Consider the following 15,503-nt stretch of genomic DNA (forward strand, 5'->3'; position numbering starts at 1 on the left):
TACTCACATTAATAACATTTTTCTCTGTTAACAAGTTCACTAGTTAAGAGATCACCTGTACCACAGTAGAAGCATGTCTTCAATAGACCCCAGTACTCAAGCATTCCTTTTTTGCCATTAACCATTAGGGGATTCATAAAGATTATCAGTAGGTGTACATTATGTGCACACCTTGAGGTAATGTTTCTGAATTCAAGAACAGCCCTAACACATGGTTTTGATGTCTGTTCACTCAGAAAGATTACATAAAGTGTACCCAGTGTACACTTTGTGTTCGCCATCATGAATCCCCCTAGTTAAGTACATTATTTCACATTGTTCATTACCAGTACATACCACTTTTTCTCATCCCCCATTCTACATTTTTCTCACATCAATAACTTTTTAACATCCATACATTTTTATCTTTATCAGGACAAAAAGGGTTTTAGTTCATCCAAAGTCAGTTCTGATGTTCTAAACTGAATTGCAGCTTTCCTTTTTAACATACCTCTTGCCCTTTTAGCAACATAAGAATTCCAAACTTCACATGCTTTTTCCCTTTAAAACCCCTCTCTTTTTTGATTGTCTTAAAAGTTGATTTATAAAACCTTGCTATCCCTATATAAACACAAGCATGGAAATCTTCAGGCTTCATTCCCAAGGGAATCACCTCATTAACCCATAAGACGTATTTTACTATGAGAGGGGCCTTTTTTCTTTTTAGCACTACTTAACATTCAGCCATACCTCTCAACTGTACAGATTTTCACAGAATGTCCAGATTTTTGCCTCATATTTTTGGTCCATTTTTCATAAAATTCTAGTTTTCTGGCAAAATAGTGGCAAACCATTGAAGACTATCAAATCTGGCTGGACTGGTTCCTTCTGACATACAACACAAACTGAGAAGCAGAAGATAGAAATGAGAACTAAAATTGTATAACACCATATATCACTAAGAATAACAAGCCAAGTGAAGGAAAAATTGGGGGAAAGTAAGAGAAGGTGGGATAAAATTGAATGGTGGACAGAAAATCAGACAAAGAAACAGAAGAAAGTAATAGAACAAGTACTGAAGGAGGCTGATGAGGGTACAGATATGATAAAAAGCTTACATGGTGAGAAGGAACAAAATCAGCCATGACAGTGTGGGTAACGCCAAGGCAGAAATTAAAATAAATTTGGAAAGAGATAAGACAGGGCAAATTAAAAATGAATATGGGATACAACAGAGACCTCGTTGCTGATAAAGGAACCACCAAGGAAAAGAACAGTAGCAGCAAAAACAACCACAGAGTTTCCAAACACGGCAAATACGATCTTTGCTTTGTTTTGTTGATTCTTTTATTCTAAAAAGTACAAAGAGGTAAGCATTTTCACAGATAACAAACTCCGCTTCATCAGACCATGTTAAACACAGTGTAACAGATGACTATTTAAATGTTACAGCAGCCAATCAAGTACAAGTCTAGAAGGAAGGGAAAGGTCAGTACAATTAAATTACATACTGTAGTGCAAAATAGACTTGCTTTGTGCTGGCAATTGAAAGCAGCTCACATCCACAATGTTAAACACTATCAAACTATTGCAGCCTTAAAACTCAACACATATACATGCATAAAAACAGATTATTATACAAATAAATAGCAGCATTTATGAAAGCAGCAACTAATAATAAAATGTTTAAAAAATCCTGCTAATATAAATATAGTCATAGAACATCATGATGAAAACATCATTAGCCCTGCTGTTAATATGATAACTCAATTTTTTATCATGATGCTCTACGACTATATTTATATCTCTCAATTATGCATTTGGTAGCATATGCATGTTACACAGTTTACACACCATCTTATCCTCATATTTGTTAACTATACATTTAGTATCAGGCAGTTTTTATTAGTACCATACAATAGTCATACTAGTTCAACTACTTCTGTCTTTAGACTCTCAAATAGATTGACTGCCTTGGTTTTTCATTATTGTCCATGCTGATATAGCAAGGAATCAGCAGGATTTTTTAGAAATTTTATTATTAGTTGCTGCTTTAATAATTGCTGCTATTTATTTGTATAATAATCTGTTTTTATGCATGTATATGTGTTGTGTTTTAAGGCTGAAATAGTTTGATAGTGTTCAACATTGTGGATGTCAGCTGCTTTCAATGGCCAGCACAAAGCAAGTCTATTTTGCACTACAGTATGTAATTTAATTGTACTGACCTTTCCCTTCCTTCTAGACTTGTACTTGATTGGCTGCTGCAACATTTAAATAGTCATCTCTTACACTGTGTTTAACATGGTCTGATGAAGTGGAATTTGTTATCCGTGAAAGCGCTTACCTGTTTGTACTTTTTAGAATAAAAGAATCATCAAAACAAAGCAAAGATCGTATTTGCCGTGTTTGGAACCTCTGTGGTTGTTTTTGCTGCCAAATTAAAAATGAGCTAGGTACTTACAAAGGAGAACTGTTGCTGAAGTAAAGAACACAGAACAGGAGAAGGATGAGGAACAGAAAAGAAAATGCCAGAAAAGCTTGTGGAAGACATCAAAACATTCCACCAGATGATCAATTGAAAAATACAATGGTGGGCTGAAGGAAAAAAGTCAAGGAAGGTATTTGCAATTAAAGAGTGGCAGTTATGCAAAGGAATAACAAAAAAGTGTCAAAGAAAGAAGAACGACATAAAGACAATTAGATATAAAGGGGATAATGGCAACATATCACAAGGGCTTATACATGGCAATAGACCAAAATAAAGAAGAGGGAAGCTAAAGATGGAACTGGGGCAGGAGAGAGAGAAAATGATGAGAAAGACACTCTAATGAGGGAGATCATAGAATCAGAGGCAGAAATGTCAACCGAAAAAAACGCAGAAGAAGAAAAAACAGTAGAAATAGCTGGATAATATGAGAACAGATAAAGGGATTCCTAGATTGGACAGATAATAAATGTGCAACAGACATAATGTCACTGGTGAAAGGCAACAGTGGTCTTAATTCCCAAGGAACAAAACGACATAATTGTACAAGAGTATTATAGACCTGTTTCACTAGAGATAGACATGGAAGTCTTGGCAGACATTTTGGCAAGAAGGTTAGAGAAGATAATCCCAAAACAATACTGGATGAACAGGCAGGTTTTTACTCAGTTATGAACATAAGCATACAACTGAGGGTATTGTTAGACTTAGTGGAAAGGTGTGAGAGAAATCAGGTAAGAGGGAATGGGTAATACTGTGTCATGTAAAGAAAGCTGTTGACTCAGTAGAATAAAGGTTTTAAAGGAATACCCTAGAGAGACTAACTCTAACTTCATAGGTTTATAGGTAGGTACTAGGATACTGGCCCTAGGGCCTATATAAGCCCAGCCAAAGGTACCCTGGCTTTCACCACCCAAGAAAATTATTTTCCTGTGCCACTGTCGAGCAGAACCACAGAAGTGATCCCCGGGGTGAATTTCCTATCTCCCATCCAACCATCAAGATTTTTCTTGAAGAGTGCTAATGAGGAGCTTTGTTTGATATAGATAGGTAGCTTGCTCCAGAGTATGGGAAGTCTCTGGGACAGGAATCTATCCCTCCAGCATGTTCTGTTTATTGTGGTGACAAAGTTTAGGTCCCTAGAGCGTATAGCTCATAGGGATTGGGATTTCTTTAAGTCGAGCATGTCTAAAAGCTTTGGGTTTGACATAGCTTTGTGTGTTAGGAAGAGATCGCCTCTGAGTAGGCGATATGCGACAGAGTAAAGCTGCAGTTTTTTGAGACGGTCTATGTAGGGCATCTGTTTGAGACCGGTAATCCTCTTTATGAGGTATTTCTGTGGCCTTTCCAGTTGTTGTAGATGTCTTGTGAGGTACATACCAAAAGGGGCATTGTACTCTCTAATGGGTCTAATGAGTGATGAGTAGAGGGGAACAATGACCTCTTTTTTCCTGGATGAGAAACCTTTTGTGATGAGGTGTGCCACATAGAAGGATTTCCTGACTACTGTGGTGATGTGATTATCAAATGAGAGACTACTGTCTACATGTGTCCCAAGGTCTCTTATCACACTTTTGGTGTTAAGTAGACTACCGCCTATGTGGTAGTTCATGGGTACAGAGTTTTTACCAAAAAGGATGACAATGCACTTTTTGGCATTGAGCTTGAGGCCATGGCTTTGACACCAGGCATCTGTCTCAGCAAGGCCCTTTTGTAGGATGTCCACATATTTTGGAGTTTTGATTATGGCTCCTAGTTTGCAGTCATCTGCAAACTTCATTAGCCAAAGACCTTCTGTGTTGGCCTGTACTTCAGAGAAGTAGACACCAAACAGGAGAGGACCCAGAACTGAACCCTGTGGTACTCCACTTGTCACTGGTCTGAAGATGGATTTGGAGGCTGCTACTTTCACAGTGTGGATTCTGTCAGTAAGCCAGTTGGCAACCCATCTTGTGACATAGGAATTTATACCCAGTTCAGTGAGTGTATCTATAATTCCAGAGTTGGGGATGGTGTCGAAAGCCTTGACAAGATCTAGATAGGCTGTGTGAACCACCGTACCCTCATCTATGGCTTTGATGACTGCTTCAAAGAAGTCTATCAGGTTTAGGAGACATGATCTGCCTTTTACAAACCAGAACTGGGTGGGGTCCTGAGTTTGGAGATTATCAATGTCATTGTTTATAGGTTCCATGATGATACGTTCCATAGCCTTGCAGACCAGGCTCGTTAGGCTAATGGGGTGGTAGTTTCTGGGGTCTGTGGTGGCTCCCCCTTTGTGGAGTGGGATAACTGTCACTGTGCACCATTCAGTGGGCATATAACCTGAGGTGAGGCTATGATTGAACATGGTACTTAGGTGGGGTGCCAGTTCGTTCTGTAGTTCATGTAGAACACAGCCTGCGATGTTGTCATGTCCCATGGATGCTGTGTTCTTGGCTTTGGATAGTGCATTTTATACCTGTGCAGCCATGATTACAGGAACTTTGCATTCTTCTGGTATAGAGATGGGCCCTTTAGGGGATAACAGGGGGGTAAAGTTAGCACTGAACCTATCTGCCAGGATGTTGGCAATATCAGTTGGTTCTGTATATTTAGTGCCATTGTGCTGTAACTCAGAGTAGATCTGAGTTTTGCCATTGAGATTCTTGACATAGCTATAGAATGCTTTGTGGTTGTCTTTAGAGTCAGTGGCGATTTTGTTTTCATAACTAGCTTTGAAGGATTTTATGAGGGATCTCAGCTTCTTACTGAGGCTGACCAGGGAATTTCTCCAGTCATGGGATTTTACTCTTTTTTGCAATAGTTTCTTTCTTCTGTTGTAGAGGTTGTTTATGGCAGGGGACCACCAGATTGGCTTCCTTTTTTTGGAGGATAGCATCTTGGTTCTGTTAGGGATTGCATGATCCATGCACTCGTGTAAGTGCTTATAAAGTGCATTTGTGTAGGATTCAGCAGCCATACCTCTATTCTCCATCAGCATGGGTGTCGTGAAGTTTGCCACTTCTGTCTTAAGAAGCGTGAAGTTGGCTTTGGAGAATTTTTTTTCTGTTGTTTCCCTAATGGGGGGTGGGGGAGGGATGATTAGCTTGTGGTCGGATCTGACCAACGAGGAATTGACCTCTGGTGTGGAGCACTGGTTGCCCATGTTGGTAACAACCAGGTCTAGGATATTGCTGCCCCTGGTGGGGGTGTGGATAAGTTGATCCATGGCATTGGAATTTATGAATTCCAGAAAACGTTGAGCACAAGAGTTGGTACATGAGTAGTTCTCCCAGTTAATGGTAGGGTAGTTGAAATCACCCACTATTAGGGTGTTAGGTTGTACTCTAATATTTTCCAGTGTATCAAGAAATGAGGAGTGGGAGTCCTGGGGCATGGTGGGGGATCTGTAGCAAGCTACAATTTGGATTGCAGTCTTGCCCAGAGTAAGTTGCACTTGGATAATCTCGGGTGCATTATGCTGAGCAACTAGCTGGAGGTGTGGATATCCTTAATGAATATGGACACGCCTCCGCCTTTTGTGTTTTGGTCCAGGTTAGGTGGCTGAAAGGTGTGGTATGAATTATAGCCTGGTAATGCAGGGGTACTCTCTGGAGCCTTGAACCAGGTCTCTGACACTGCACAGATGTCGATGTTCTCCATTTTAAAGAGTGCCTCGAGTGAGTGCATTTTGAGGTTTAGACATCTAGCATTGAGTAGCAATGCCCTCAGATTCTTCTTGCCTGTACCTGTTAGGGTGGTGAATTTGTCATTTGAACCTTGCCTAAAAAAGGCACTATAGGGGTGGCTACAGCCTTAGCCAGTATCCGGAATCTCAGGGGCGACAGGTGCAGGCCATCTCTGGCAAAGCATCGTGGTTTGTTGATCATGTCATCCCAGGCAGACAGATACTGGATCCCCTTAGAATGACGCCAGAAGCTTAGCCAATTGTTGAAGTCAGTCATTTTGTCCTTGTACTGTGGTATCATTCTGGGTGTCTGGGTGATGGCAGGATGCTACTCAGGGGCTAGGGTCATACCTGCCTGGGCTAAAAGATTGGACAGCTCCTCCATGTCCCTTTTCATGTAGTCTAAGGAGGTATGTCTCAGGTCATTCACACCAACATGGACAATGACAGTGTCATATTTGTACTTGTTGTGGAGTGACCTGAGTGCATGCGTTATGTGGCAGATCCTGGCACCTGACAGGCAGCTGACAGCAACTTTCTCCTTATTTAGCCTGGTGAGTGGAACATCAGTGTGCCTGACTATAGAGTCACCTATGACTAGAGTGTTGGGTACATTGTTATGCCTTATGGGCTGTGGTTGAGTGGCACACTGAGTTTGTGGGCTATGTGTCATTTGGGTTGTGTTGGGGGGTGGAGGTTGCTTGTGTTTCCTGCTTTGGAGGTCCTTGTTGCTTGGGCAGGTTTTCACTGAGAGCCTCCGTGAATGTAGGTGTGTGTTTTGGGTTTCTATGTGTGTGTTTTGGTGGTGTAGGTTTTGAGGGACTATATGCTGAGTGTGGTGTGGTGCATGTGTTTACCTTCTCCTCTTGACTGTCTAGTCCAGTCTTAGGTGAAGAGAGCTTTGCTTCCAGTTTGGCTATATAAGTGCATCTCTCACAGGTTGTAGTGTTGGGTGGTAGGAGGAGAGGGTTGTCTGTGTACATGATGCAATTACTGCATTGCCCCAAGATGCCCAGATTCATCAGGTAGACAGGAGAAAACACCGGGAGCTGACACTTAGACATGCCTGGATAGGTGCTTATTTGTTAAGTACTAGAAACTGTTTTCCTCTAGGCAGTGAGAAAAGTTGAGTGATGTAGTAATTTGTATCTTATTTAGTGCTTACAATAAGTTCTGAACAAGTGCTGAGCTCAAAGAAACAGACTTGAGTGCTGAAACAAAAAAACTGGCTAGTTCTAAGAAACAAAATTAAGCTAGAAGGCTTCCCTCCAACACAGAAAGGCTTGGGGGCTTAGAAGCCTACAAATAGTCCTGGACACAGCAAATCTATATCCAGACTAGACTACCCACAGGAAAGACAGGAAACAAGCTTAGAATTTTTTTTTTTTTTTTTTTTTTAGTGGAAAGAGAGGAAGGAGTGGCAGAAACTAAGCTGATTGGCCTTCTCAAATGTTCTACCTATATTAGGTAGAATGAGGTAATGACACTAGCTGGAAAGAGGGTCCCAGATCAAATTTACAGTAGGGGCGGGCAACTTGATGGGTCAACCTTTAAGGATTGCATCCAATTATTATGCCAAGACCCAAGGACAGTACTGTAGGTAACAATGAATTTAGCAGGGAACTATGAATAAGCAGGGGTACATGAAAGTGCTATTCACTGCCCCCACATCTGTTCCTCCTGGTTATGAAAACCCTGGCAAGAATGGTAAGACAAGACCTACAACACTAGTAAAGGAAGCAGGAGAGAAAGACTATGTTACAGTTTTGCAGATGACTACATAGTAATCACAAACAAAAAGAGAAATATGTCGATAATAGCACTGAAATACTGTAAAGATTTCAAAATATGGTTGGGTAATGAAAAAGAAGCAATAAAGGGGAAATGAGATTGGAAGGAATTATCCACTACCAAGGATACTAGGGACTACAAGTGAAAAGAAAATATGAAAAAGTATAAAACAGTGAAACAAATGTAGAACAAGACATTAACACACACACACACACACACACACACACACACACACACACACACACACACACACACATGCACACACACACATATTATGACAGGGAGGACAAACTTTATAAAATGATGATTAGCCTATAACAGTCTATCCACTAAGGAGCATTGCACTGACAGAAAAGGAAGCAGTTGTTCAGGAAGTACAGCAGTCATGTGACATATTTATATAGAAAGGTAGAACAGCAAGGGATGCAGGAAAGACAAAAAAGTCAGAAAAATGTATAGGCAGGGTATGAGAAAAATTAGAATATAATACCCATTAGTATATAATACCCACTGATTAATGAGGAAAACAAAATAAGGCAAATAATGAAATGAAGTAGCAGGAAATGATGGAAAGACTCATATGAGAGGCAAAACCACTGAAAGATACTATACACAAGACATACACAATAAGCAATGCAGGAAAATTATAAAAAGTGTAGAAAGACTCACAGAAGGAAAATGGGGAGAACCCCTGGTAGGGGAGATTTGGGAAGGAAAGTGGGTTTTCAGTGGCAGGATAAAGGTGACAAAAGAAGCAAGATACACAATCGCAAAGTAAGCCCTGACAGAGAAGATGGAAATATAATGCAGAGCTGGTACATAAAAATGTTTAAATTAGTCAAATGGAAAAGGGAGGCTCAGACAAAAATGTATAGAAGGAGTATTGAAGAAAATTAGGAACAATAGGAGAGGAATTGAAAGGTACTGTATTAAAGAAAGCAGAAGGAAGCTCACCAAAAAATGAAGAAATGGGGAAGCAAAAACAGAATCATTTAGCATGCACAAGGATATGGAGAAAAAGTAATGTAAATTAATAAAGATAAACTAAATATAAAACAGAAATCAGAAGAGGAATGGAGCAATTTAAATGAAGTATGGGAGGGGTTACAAAAGTGGTAGAGTCACTAAAACCCCCACACTACACATGGGACCAGTAAGTGGTAGGTGGGCAATATTGAAAATGACATTAGGAGAAAATAAAAGTGAAATATGGGTTTGGAAACATCCATGAGCAAAGGAAATCTGGGGGGAAGGAGCCATCAAGTAAAGGATGAGAATTTGGCATATTAAAACAGAAAATAGGTTGTCTCACATAGGGAAGAAAAACAGATATGACAGCAAATCCACTGGCTGGGAGAGTTAAATGTTTGAAGTTAGGAAATGAAATAAGTAGCAAGAAAGGTCTGACATAACAATACTAAAAATCCAGACTTTGAGGACAGAAGTAAGTGAAACTGACAGAGTGCAGACTTAGGACACTAATGAAGTAGGAAACAGATATTAGCACCGAGTTAGAATGGAAACAAGGAAGGAGGGAGGGTCCCTATTATATGATCGAAGATGCATTCTTTTGAATGCGTCTTGATCGAACTTGAAAGCATGAGATGGCATATAAGCGAATTCTTTCCCTGGAAAATAAATCACTTGGCCGCCTTCGTTATTTTGCCATTTTTGTCACTGTAATGTGATCTCGGAGTTGGTATATTTAAGTAGGGGGGGGCACAGCCCACCCACTTTATGTAATGTTTTAAAGTTTATTTTTTTCTTTTTTGGAACAGTGATTTTTTTTTCCATGGGAAAAAAATCGCTGTTCTAAGTGTTCGGGATTGTAAGCTTATGCTTACATGGGGTCGATAAATCAGCATTCGCTTTTTTAAGCGTTCATTGATTTAATATAGACCCAGGAGGGAGGGTAACCACAACTGAAAGAGGATATTTGAACAAGCACAAGAAATGGGACAAACATGAAACTGGAATGATGTAGCATGGAATGACTTTATTAGACCTGGTAGTGCAGCATGAGTGCAATGTACAGCTATGTAAATATTTTAACTGCAAAGAAACTCAGTAAAATATATAAACATATTACAACATGGCAGGGACACAGATAAAAGGCTGGAATTCATTACATCTTGGAAATGTTTTAGGCAACAGACAGAATTACTGCCTTTTCATTTGAAATCAAAAGGCAGTACTTTAGAGTACCTGTAAGGAAACTAGCTGCTCCAAGGCTACTGCTGAAAGATTTGTACATTAAAATGTCCCACTCCAGAATTTCAAGGCTTCGCTGCAAAGTGGGAGGGATAAGTTTCTCCACACTTGTTGATGTAAATTACCACCACCATGTTGTGTGACTGGATGGATAGAAGGCCATTAGAAGGAATTTCTGAAAGAAAAGCATGAAAGTGAAGAACAGCACCTATTTCTTGGACACTGATACAGAGACAAAATTCCTGTCAGGACTACTACTTCTGAGTCCCCTATCCCTCAGACTCAGTGATTGTAATTATGGCTACTGGCTTATTTGGTGCAATGGGTCTTCCTGTTAGAAAATTGATGAGAACAGTCCTCCACACCATCTATCTCTATTACAGTTTGGAAATTGTGTCTATTGCATTCAAAAGGTCACTCCCTAGGAAAAAAGTAAAATCTGAGGTGCTCAAGAGAACTTTCATGTGAAACCAGGATTGCGGCAGATTTTGGAACAAAACACCCATCAAGCTCAGGGATCAGAGGTACTGTGAGATGTGACAGTGTAGCAAGTGAACCATCTTCAGAATACTTTGTGCTGTCTTTATTAGCAAAAGTGCTTGACAAGGGTTGGTATCTTTGGAGCAACCAATAAAGGTCAATATTAGAGCCTGCTGGAGTTCCACCTTTGTATAGCTCACTTTGACTGCAAGGACTGGAACAAGTGCAGCAAAAAGCCCCTCTGATGGGCAAGACTGTCACTAGAGTCAGAGCAAAAGCATGTTCATCAACTGCCCGATGCTGTTCCCTGATGTGTCACAACTCAAATCTAAGCTGAGGACAAAAAAAAAAAAACATCCTTTGTCTAAGTCAAGGGCCAAAAATAAATAAATAAATAAAAGGTCTTCAGCTTGAAACGGTGCCAAATCACTTGCTACAATTGTAACAACCAGCTTACTACAGCTGTTAAACTACCCACAACCTATTTACATTCCCATTACCTTTCCCTAGCTGAAACCAGCTCTGAAACTGATTTAAACACAACTACAGAGTACTTCAGACAAGTCACATAGACCATCCATGTTTTTCTATAATATTTTGTCCCCCTAAGTTAACATTGCTTTCTAGGAAACCATTTACATTTTGTGAGACATGATCCTTGCTCAAAATAGTTATATATTCAAGCAGGATGGTCATTTGCGCATGAAAAATAGCATTGTAGAATGAACTGACTGAATAAGGTTGCAATAAATAAAATGAGCAAGCTATAATCAAGCAGAACTAAAGACAATAAGACTGCATTAAATAAAAAAAATACCACATCAGTCCTGATCCCAACTGCAGTATCAAGATTCATTTCTGAATGCCAGTATTACAATAAAGCCCCATATTGGCAACTGTCAATCACATCCCCAAACCCCTTCCACCTAGGATAACTACCCCCTTTGCCCCACCCAAGCTACACTTCTACTGGAAGCTGCACCCTAATGTAAGTTATGCAAACAGGAAATAATTTTGGTGCTCTAGCCAGAGATATTTTTCATAACTATGCCATATGGGAATGATGTGAAACTTGATGGTGTAGAGCACTTCCAGTTGCTTAGTATGGGAGAACTGACTGAAGGGTAACAATGTGAAAATGTTCTATGGGAATAAAGTTGTGAGGCCACTCAAACCCAGAATGTGCCTAGGATCATTTGTCTTTTTTTGGAACTAAAAAAAGTTTGGAATAATATTCATGTACTAACTGGTGCAGTGAGACCTCTTGAATGGCTATCTTTTCAAGGATATCCATAGTCAGCAGGGTTCTACCTTGCGACTGACTACAGTCAAAATGGAACATCTGAGGATGCCTGCTTCATGGCTAGTGGCTTTTCTGCATCTCAGATGGAGAAGGTTCTTTGGATCTGGTTACCCCCTTTTGTATCGGCTGCAGGTTGCATCAGAACCAATATAAAAATGGCCAAATTTAAACAAACAAATAAATGAATAAACCAGAAAATGGATAAAACAATGCAAATATATAGAATGTTCAATGATTATAGGCTTCAATGGACTTCAACGCACAAAATAAACTACTTTATATATACTTCAAAAACAACAAATGAGTTAAAACCATTCAATTAAAATAATTATTAAACCCATAAGGGCAAAGTGCATAGAATTTTAAAATTAATTTGATCTTCTTCTTTAAAAATACTAAAAAATTAACTGCCTTGCATATGTCTCATAGTAACATACTCCAAAAAGCAGGTTCTTTTACATTCATATCATCACTATGTACTACATTTACAAGTGCCAGCAGAGTTGGAAAATCACAGTGCCACATCCTGTCACTCTAGTAGACTCTTCTAAGGTGTTGTAAGACAGATGGACCATAGGGCTGCTAACTGTGGTCATGGTAGAAGCCTAACCTATACTAGAGTCCTCAGGAAGTCAGCCAGCAAGCCACTCAGTCAAGTTATGCATTTTTCCATGAAGTCTGTTTGGAAATGTGGAACAAGTCGTTCCAGGCAAGAGATGGAGGCTGAGAACAGTAGCTTACAGAACCTGCCCACTACCCAGAACTCACTATCAAGTGAATGGAAAAGCAGTTGAGTTCTTCCTTATGGCTGTGATGAAGACCAGAAACTCCATCTTAGGAACCTCCATTCACAAGTAACCTGCTCTAAGGGAGATGAAATACACATTCTGCTTTCTTTTGGGGGTGGGGCTACAGCATTAGAAGTTTCCTCTGCTATATTGTTGGCATCCTGGAGGATGTGAACAACAGCAGCCAGGATGATTATTGGAAACCCTGCAAATTTCCTGTAACTGTCACTGGAGGGAACAGATACATTCCATAGCCAAAACACATCTTTTTCCATGAATCAGTCAAAATACTTTTCCAAATCTGAGGTCAGCCAGAGTACATGGAGGAGAAATAACTACATCTTCCTCTGTGACTGAGCCTAGCTCAGGATTGAAGTGCCTTATCTTGAAGATGCACATTCTAGGCCTTTTAAATGTGACAAATACTGACATGTAAACAGGCCAGTGGTCTGTTACCATGGAAAGTATTCTCAGTTTGACACAGCTGGAGTGAAAACTTATGTGGAGATGTGTGGGGTAGGGGTAGATACTGCTGGATGGGAATACCTAGTACGATAACCCTCTGGGGACTTCTGTGACAGAGTCTATGTTGTCACTAGAAAAGTGACTGGGAAAAGAAGACTTGAGGTCTTGTGCCTGACTGGGGAACTACAACCTGACAGGTCCTGGTATCAGTTGTACAAGGTCTTGATGGGGATTCTGAAGAACTGTTATCAAACATACCAATGTCTGCATAATTAACACTTATACAGTGGCAGATTTAGGCTTATAAACGGTGCATCTTCCCTTAGAATTCTATCACCAAACGCGCCTAATACTCGGAGATGTGATTGGAGGTTGTAGTCAGATGGTATTTTTTTTTAAAACGATCCTCCAACTGCATCTCTCGGTTGTAATTTAGGCGCCTAGTAAGAGACCTGTCAAGTATCGCTAAGTAAAATCCTTTTGCCAGAAGGCCATCTAAAATAAAAATACCAAAAATGACTCTGAACGGGTCTTCAAGTGTAATTGAGTGATCTGCATTGAGGTAATTTCCTAAGTCTTTTATTTTATTGAATTATCAATTCAATGCACCAAAGAAGCAGTAGATGTGCCGTTCTCTGTATTCTTACTGTGGATAGTGATTTTAGTTCTCCCCTTAAGCACTGAAAATATGCCATTCACTCTTCTAATTGTTATTCATTTTGCATTTTCCTATTTCTGGATATAAAAAAAAACAGTTTAAGCGCATATTGTTTTTTTTTCGTTCCTTTCAGTATATGTTTATGTCATGTTTTAATCGGGATGCTATTTCATAGGTTCATAGGTTCATACTAGGCTATCTGCCCAAGGGCATTTATAAGCCTAGCCCATAGTTATGTGGCTTTCGCCACCCCTTTAGTTTGAATAAAAACTATGCCTATCATTTTTCTGTGCCTCTGTCAAGCAGTGACACTGAAGTAATCCCTGGGGTATATCTGCGATCTCCCATTGTTTTTACTGTAACTGAAATTCCCTCCAGTTCAGGCTACTCGTTACTCCTTGCTTTAACTTACTGTGTGATAACCAGTTTTTACCTCACAGTGGCCTTATTGTGCAGTTTTCTGCAATCCGCCATATTTGATACCGATGTCACAGGAGTCAGGACCCACCAACTTTGTACACATCCTCAAAACTGAAGAAATATAACTGTTTTTTTTTTTTTTTTTACAGGTTTGTAAACAGAGGTTGTGCTGCACAACCAGAGTTTACAAACCTGTAAAAAACAAAGTTATATTTCTTTGCTTCCCAGCACTGCATATCCTCTGGCTGGAATATTATTGCAAATGAAGAGAGGACTGTGTCCTCTTGAGAAGCAAAGAAATGTTATAAGATTCTTGTAAAGCAGTGCTCCTTAGTGTAGACTTTTGCCATTGGAAATTCTTTGTGTGTGTATGATGCCCAGCTGATCACATACAAGAGTCAGTGCCCTGTGCTAATAATTAAAAGCGATGTCTTAATTCTGCTCTTCCGTGGGTGGTTGCTGACCTTTTAGTCACATGCATTAGTAAGAGGTAAGAAGATGTCCTACAAGTTTTCTCTGATGCAAGATGCACCCTCAGAGTGTTTAATTACACATGGCATACGAAGATGGAAAGAGAGGTAGCTTAGCATCTCACTGTGACCATCTTTGTTATCAGACTGCAAGGATATGCTTCACCTGGTTAAATATTAAAATAAAGTCTGGAAAATAAATAGTTATCTCCAGCAAGTCTCCTTTACTAAGAATTTATATGCAATTTTTTTTTGTAAGAACGTTTACTTTTGTACCTTTATGTATGTATGTATTTCATTTACTGAAGTCTGCTCACATTATTTTTTGAGATAGCAATTTCTTTATTATTAATAATGACATACCTGAGCAAACCCTTCGTTATTTCAGTGGTTTCATTTAATGCTTTGTTATCCACTGCAAGAATATGCTACACATGGATCTAGCTTTGTTATACATTTCTTTACCTGCACAATTTGGTTGTTGAACTACTGCTAATGTTAATATGCTGTGATTTATTTATCTTACATATATCAACTGTATCATATTCTGAATTTTCATTTATAGTCTAGGAATCACCTGTGTCCTCTTGAGAAGCAAAGAAATGTTATAAGATTCTTGTAAAGCGATGATCCTTAGTGTAGACTTTTGCCATTTGGCTCAAAAATGCAAATATAGAGTTAATTGTTCATGATGATAAAAACACTTAGAAAAACTTGGTTTTGTGTGAGGGTAAGGTTAATTTCATAAGTCTTGTGTTTCCAGAGTTATCCTTGTTACCA

General features: G+C 39.4%; 1 protein-coding gene across 1 annotated transcript in view; it reads right to left on the bottom strand.

Annotated features, from left to right (window-relative positions):
• Nucleotides 1–15,503, bottom strand: part of CCHR3.PART1H8orf34 (chromosome chr3.part1 C8orf34 homolog) — a 3,081,413-nt gene that overhangs the window by 2,559,842 nt on the left and 506,068 nt on the right. The gene's annotated exons all lie outside the window — the stretch shown is intronic.

The sequence above is a fragment of the Protopterus annectens genome, chromosome 3.part1, assembly GCF_019279795.1.
Source record: "Protopterus annectens isolate FY-2018-M chromosome 3.part1, PAN1.0, whole genome shotgun sequence".
In the NCBI taxonomy this organism is placed as follows: Eukaryota; Metazoa; Chordata; order Ceratodontiformes; family Protopteridae; genus Protopterus; species Protopterus annectens.